At 37.4% G+C, this 7,576-nt stretch overlaps 1 long non-coding RNA gene across 1 annotated transcript; it reads left to right on the top strand.

Moving 5' to 3' along the window:
- Positions 1-5,222: 5,222 nt before the first annotated feature.
- LOC136984320 (uncharacterized) lies at positions 5,223-7,494 on the top strand. Its single transcript, XR_010882173.1, has 3 exons — positions 5,223-5,336; positions 5,567-5,702; positions 7,272-7,494. It is a non-coding gene; the product is annotated as an uncharacterized lncRNA (long non-coding RNA).
- Positions 7,495-7,576: the final 82 nt, after the last annotated feature.

Genomic DNA, 7,576 nt, shown 5'->3' with positions numbered 1-7,576 from the left:
TAGAGTTATAACAAAATTTAGATCTGTTGTAGAGAGAATATTAATATTCGGCTGGAACTGTAGCAGAAACCAAAGAAGCCAAAGAAGGAGCTGGAATTGTAGCAGTAACCAGAAAATTTATCTGACGGCCAGATTCTTCTTCTTTATCCCGTGGGTTGATATGGAGTCTTCAGCCATGTTGGCTCTCTTCTCCAAAAAACCGCCGCTCGGTGTTTAAGTGTCAGCCAGATGACCGCAGCGGTTTAACGTATGCTCGCCTCTCTGGGGGGCCAGGTTCGAATATGGGCTACGACTGCCTGGATTTTTCATGAGTGCTGAGGAGGAGGCCTCTCGGGATTCTGTGTTGTATGGGACCTGATTGAAGAAACTGCGTTCTCCCGAAACCCCGAAATTCAGATTAGCGGATGATGAATATATCGTACCCCGCTCCCATCAGCTTCCGGTCGACCTTAGCCCAGGACCTTTAGAGCATCAGTTCTGAGCGATTTTCCCCACAAAATATAAATAAAGAAAATTTATTCGGAGCGGAGGTAGAGCCGGAGGCATGATTACAATTCTGCTCCTGAGGACTCAGATTCACAAACTGAGCTCTCCCGAGAACTCTTATTCTCCCTCTCTCTTCAGATCTGTTTTATAATGTGTAACAGTGGCGTGCCGTGACATTTGATGATAGGGAAGCTGTGTTTCTGTAAGAAGCCGACTTACAGGGGCAATCAATTAATTGCGCGTCAGGGCCCGTTCGTATTCGTTTGTTCGATAAGCCAGTAAAAACCGTATACTTCTTTAAATGTATTTTTAATAGATTATACGACGTACTTAATAAATAAGAAAGTTCAATATAATTACCTCCGTTATTAGATTCAATAAATTTCCTATGCCCTCTAAATGCCAATTCTCGCTTTGAGAAAAAACATAAAACATCTATTAATTTAGATATATCTATTAATCGTAATTATCTCGTTATAATTTTCAATATTTATTTTATATTGTCTACCAATGTTAAATTCTATTCCTCTTTGATTTCCAAATTGCTTCAATTTTACGAAACAATCGTCATAAATGTTATCGTCAAAATGTAGAAATTTTTTGTCGACGTATTTATATTTACTTTAGGCATTGGTCTTTCTCTTTTAATAATGTTTTCTTTTCCATTATACGGTCTCGAGCCAAAACTTTTTTAAAATAAATTTTTGAATCACTAACCACGATATAAGGGCTAAAATTAAAATTATCAGAAAAACTTACTTGGTAAAACAAAATGTGTGACGAATATACATACCTAGTACAAAAAATTCTTCAATTGTACGAATATACTTTTAATGAAACTTATAATTAAATATAACTTTGTGAAGAAACGTACATAAAAATAACAAAATATTCTGTACTTTTTAAATCTTAAAACAATCCACTTAGTAAAATACTGTAGCTCCCTACGAGTGGCTAATGAATGGAATCAGAGACGGTCCAGGTAGGTCTGGGCGTGCAAAATCCCGAGGGTGCCGATACCGGTCAATGTCAAATGCCTCTTTTGTCGCGTCACTAGTATATATCAAAGGACGCGACGGGGTTGTTGTAGACTTTAAACGTTTCTCGCCATAGCTATAAAAATGTAAATATGTTAAACTTAACAGATTGTCCGTCGTTCGTTTTCTAACTAATTCGTTTTAGGATCGAGTGTTCGCGGAAATTTCCAAAATTTACAACTTTTCGGTCACTCTCATTGAACTGGAGAAAATTTCTGTCTTTATTACATCTAATATTACGAAGTGAACAGACCCCGCTGTACTCGGCAAGAGATTGGTTCGGTTAAGCTTCTGTTTAAGTAAAATTTCGGCTCTTTCATCGGGTTTTATTTATGTTTCTAATTCCCTAATCGCTTAATTATTTAACTACTTCTTAAATAGAAATAAGTCGAAACCGGTTACTTTGTACTCGAATATCTGTAGTCTCGGGAAAGAAGTGGAAAGAAATTTTTATGACAACCGATACATAAATCGTAAATTTAAGGAAAATAAATTCTAAAGCTTTTTTTGTACCATTGTACGTCTCATTCATTAAATTTGGTTGTAAATGATGCAGCCAAACTAACAGTTAATTTTTTATCACTGTACTAGAATTGTACACGTTTTTTCTGCATTCCCTTACAGATGCGACATACTAAATCGTAATATCACCGGTTTAACATCGAAATCCGTAAGTAATATAAGATGGGAGAGCGGAATAAACGCGGAATAAATGTATCAAATATTTTAATGGATTTTTTTAAAACTCCCGTCAACTATACAGAACTATCATAAAAACATGCCAGTAAATTCCTATCGGTTGAGTTAAGTTATAAATCTAGTCTACAGTAGGCAACCCTTTTTATAACGTGGGCCAGAATAAATTTTACGTTTTTTTTTTCGCGGGCCGTAGTAGTTAATTGACGCTTTCTTGTGACTCGTAATTTTTTAGTCTGCAAATATGAAATAAATAAATAAAAAGTTAATTACTACATTTATTTCTCTTATCGTTTTCGAAAATTACAAAGAATTGGAAAATAACTATTAATTAGTTATTTTTGCAATTTAATAATCTATTAAAGATCTCGCGGGCCGGATAGAAACTTTTCGCGAGCCGTAGCTGGCCCGCGGGCCGGGGTTGCCCGCCGTTGATCTAGTCTACTCGTGATTCACGTAATCGGGCGAGAGCGGCCGAATATCTAGCAGGCAGGCGGCTAAACAGCCCACAACCGGTCCGGGATATAAAGTTAGAAGCTTTATGTGTGAAGCATCCACCAGCTAAACCGGGTGACGTTGGTGCACTGTAAACCGCATGTGCTAATGCCTATATAATCTGGCTGATTGGAGACTGACCCGGTTTCGACATTCCTTCCGCCACCGAATTATTCGAATATGCAATAGCAATCTTATCGTTTTTTTTCACATGTAGTATAGAAATTTGTAAAAGATACATAATGCAGTTATAATAAAATATTAATTTTAATTAATTCAAAGTACGTTAAAATATGAAAATTTATATTTTATAAAATACAAGGGAAGGTCATTGGAAGGTGGAATCGGCGCTTCCATCGCTTCCAATGACGGCACGCCACTGATGTGTAAGGTAGCCGACTTTCAGGGGAAAATAGTTAATCACGCGTCAAGAAAACCTAGGGTCGAAATCGTATGTGGGTGGCGGCAGTAGGAGACAAAGATGACAAGCGTCTTACACAAAACCGTTTATTCTAACAACTAAGTTAACTTACATATTATCGAGGTACAACACGATCTAGATCGTTATGGTAATGTTGGTATGGTGACGTTGGGAACGTTCCGGGCTTCTTAGGTCGATTTCGGCGAGACACTTTTCTTGTGTCACCGGTGTATGGATGGATGGGGTCCCGTCGTAGCGGAGGAGGAGTTCTGTCGGCCGCTGTAGGCGGAAGAGTTTTTTTTTTTTTTTTTTTTTTTTTTTTTTTTTTTTTTTTTTTTTTAACTCTTTCCGCCCTGTGGGCACTAAGAGGGCCTCTTTTAGTAGGCCCATTATGGGTTCGGCCAGGCCCACAATGGGGCGACCGGGTGGTGAGGGACGGGGCCCGACATATCCGAACGGACCACCCCCCGAAAAATTCCTGGGGATTATTCGACCCGTTCGGATTCGATCCCGGGTCCCCCAGAGCGGTAGGCTGCCACCTTTACCGCTCGGCCATCCGGCCTGAGGCGGAAGAGTTGGTTTCACGGGATCTTCGGACAGTCTTGACTGGACTGGACTCGACTGGAGAGGAACCGCGCTCCGACCCTGAGATCCGGGGGTTTTATAAGATTTTCCCGAAACCCGAGACCGATCCGGGTCTAGAGGAGTTGACGGAGCCTTTGAAGTTCGCGCTCGTATTTTACGCCGTTATGGTCCCAAACAATCTGCCATATCTGTTCCGGCGGCTAATTTTCCCCTTTGTTTCTCACTCCCGACACTTGTTTTCGAGCACCTGGACAAAGCTCCTCTCTCGGTTTTTTTTTTTTTTTTTTTAACTCCGCCCTTTTTTTTTTTTTTTTTTTTTTTTTTTTAACTCTTTCCGCCCTGTGGGCACTAAGAGGGCCTCTTTTAGTAGGCCCATTATGGGTTCGGCCAGGCCCACAATGGGCGACCGGGTGGTGAGGGACGGGGCCCGACATATCCGAACGGACCACCCCCCGAAAAATTCCTGGGGATTATTCGACCCGTTCGGATTCGATCCCGGGTCCCCCAGAGCGGTAGGCTGCCACCTTGACCGCTCGGCCATCCGGCCGTCTCCTCTCTCGGTTGACATCCCCTCGGTTGTTCGTCATCGAATCGCGTTTGTTTTAGGATAAGTTTTAAGAAAGTTTCTTTCGTGTCTGGTCTGCATCACCAACACGTGTTCCTGACCCGAGTTGACCCTCGAAATCCCGATTTTGGAACTTTATAATTATTCACAACTTCTACGAGTTTTTTCGACCCTTACAAATGCTTACCGGTTCAACCGCTGAGTCCGGACATCATAAAAAATTTTATCTATATATTTTCCGTTGATATACCTGTTGTTACCAAATTCACCAATTTTCGAGGATGTGATAAAAAAAAAATGACCGATCAATCGCTAATGATTTCCAAACAGACCCTTGGTAAAAAATAGGCATTTAACGTACTGGAATATGCGAAGAATCAGACACGAGACTTAGAAAATTTTATACGTCTCTAATGTAAATAAAGATCTCGAAAGAGAAATTTTGTATTCTCCTCTTCTAACGACCATATACTTGCCCAAGATAAAATAGATTACAAACCTCGTATACATGCATCGAGTTGTCAGATCTCATAAAAACTGACCGGAGTCGGTTCTCCGATTGAAGGGCTCCACAACAACAAGTAATAAACTTTTTTACTTATTATTAAGTTGTAATTTTTAAATTGAAGATGTATACTGTCTGCTTGTCTGACTGTCTTTCGTTACTCTCGAGAACGGAGTTAGATAGATGAAAATGGAGATCAGATAAGGAACTACATACAAATTTCCGATCTGAATCAGAAGTCGCGTGGTTTTTTAAAAGAAATTCATAAAGTGGCATTTAGGTATAAATATATACCTAAATAGATTTGAATTTAAAAAAATAAATAAATAAAAACTTTTGAAATTATCATGAAAGAATAGAAATATATTTTGCAGATATTAACAATCTGTTAATTGTGACGCATTGTTAATTATAGATATAATTATAATATTGTTATAATATTTGTTAATCTGTTTACTGAATAATGCTTGATTTTAGAATCTTAATTTGTATTTGGATAGGCATTCCATTTATCTTCTCAAAAAACGAAATATCAGAGGAAATAAAGTAAAATGTCTCTCGTCTCTGATTCCAGCAAATGGAAGAAAGGAAACAGTGGGGACGCACGTTCTAACCTATTCTAATAATTTTGTTGGTAATAATTATGGTAATTTATTAGAATAGGTTAGGTTAGGTTTAGGAACGTGCGCCACTGTTTACTTTCTTCCATTTGCTGGAATCAGAGACGAGCCGCCATTTTGGAACCATAGGTAACATTAACCGTTTTTATATTTCAGGGAAACACCTAAAATTATTGCAGAGAGAACGATGGAAGATTATCAAAAAGTGTCTAAAAGAAGGCAACAAAATATTAGAAGCGGAAGCGATTCTTGTAACTTATGGAATGAAAGTTTTAATGAAATGTCACTATTGGTATTTTATAGCTTAATAACAACCTATAAAATTACTTGTTAGATATAAATTTAATTTATTAAAATATAATTTTATTTTCTCGGCTGTTAAAGTAACAGAAGGAAAGTATTATAATCGGTCAAATTCTGTTCTTTCGGGTTTTAAGGTTTGCCGTTAGTTACTGAGAGAAGAACTGAATTTTTTAAAATAAAAAAAAAATACCAGAAAAGCACCAGTAAAAAATTAATTTGGTAATATTATTGATAAACAAGATATGCTAGTACACAGTAATAGCATCAACATTAAATATCATCAATTTTATATGACTTCAAAATATCATCATGGCCTCTTACTCTTGCCCACAAGGCGGAAACGTAAAAAAAATTATCATCAGCAAAATTTTCATTCTCGTAACATTGTACAATTTCAATAAGTTTGCCATTTACCGTTGGTGGATGGATAAAACCACTGAACAGCGATGACTGATTGTGGGTTCGCGTGTCTAACGCCTAAACAGGGATTAATTTTCCACTAAAATCCTCCAGAAGGCACTCCAGCTATAACTTTTATGAAAGGACAGGGTGTCCTCTTTGCACAACAACCAAATGTTGTTTGCCTTATCCAGTCCAATAAACTTGTCAACTGCGGAAGAGTTGATTCCAGGCATTTTTCATTTCAAAAATAAAAGGAAAAGAATACAGATGTAATGTTATTTTACTCTCTGCGATATCAGAACGTTGTCTCCTATTCTCGAATTTGTTTTGATACATAACCTAAAAGTTAAATAGACCTACCGGAAGAATAAGCCTCAATTTAAGAGTCCGAGAATTTAAAATTTTCTGCCAAATTCCAAGTGTTTTCGAATTCCAAATTCCAACTCTGCCTCCCCGTTTTAATCAATTCATCTGCTGCTTCTGACATACAAATTTTATTATTAGTAAATGTTAATGTCTTCAAGGACATTGCAAAAAATTGACAATAATGGCATTTCCATTTTTTTTTATAGTAATAAATGTTGCTATTAAACTACCATAAAAGAACCAAATAACGCCAAACGAAAATCACCAAACATTCAGTTTGTTTGTTTAGTTATGGCAACGTAACACTTGGGCGATCGCCTGGGGGGTGCCTTCTGGGAGGTCTTTTTAAGGCTGGCTCCTATTTAGGCGTTACAGATGTGGAGAAAACCTGGAAAACTCCACGTGGCCAGCCCGTCCGAGCGAGGCGCGAACCCACGACCGAACTCCCAGTGTTCGGGAAACGAAGACCGCTTGGCCTAAAATATCAATAAATCTCTAAATCCATTTAAATTACCATCTTAAAATTTATAATAAAATAATAAATCAAAAAATATATTTATATATATTCAGTTAAAACTTAAGAAATTTCCGATTTTCAAATTCAAATGGAACGAAATGGTGCTCGTTTTTATTTGCAGGCCAGTGATGTTTTGGCATACACAATACTATTTTAGTGCAAACTTTGAAAAAAACATGATAAAACTAGTTATTTAATTAACATGATTTCATTATATATTTCAAGAATAATTATGAATATTGAATTTTCTGTAATCGAAATTTTCTTGAACAGTGCCCTCCCAAACGAATCGGTATCAAGAATTTGGAGCGTAACTTATGCAAAAACAGCTACATACGAAATTGTAAAATTGGATGGAAAACGGACTAGAATTCTTTCCGATCTTTCGCTTCTTATTGTAAAGCCGAAAGATATGGATTCTGGAGAATATTACTGTAATGCGGAGGATAAGCTTTATGCTCGTTATAATTTGGAAGTTGTCGAAGAAGAACCGCATCATATTGTAAGTAAACGTACCTTTATGCCACATTTTAGGGCATATGAGATGTGATTTTTGTTTTAAAAAAACAGTCCAAAAA

This window comes from Centruroides vittatus, unplaced genomic scaffold, assembly GCF_030686945.1.
Source record: "Centruroides vittatus isolate TY-2023 unplaced genomic scaffold, ASM3068694v2 contig_913, whole genome shotgun sequence".
Taxonomy (NCBI): Eukaryota; Metazoa; Arthropoda; class Arachnida; order Scorpiones; family Buthidae; genus Centruroides; species Centruroides vittatus.
Note: the sequence above shows the minus strand (reverse complement) of the source record. Positions and strands in the feature narration are given on the sequence as shown.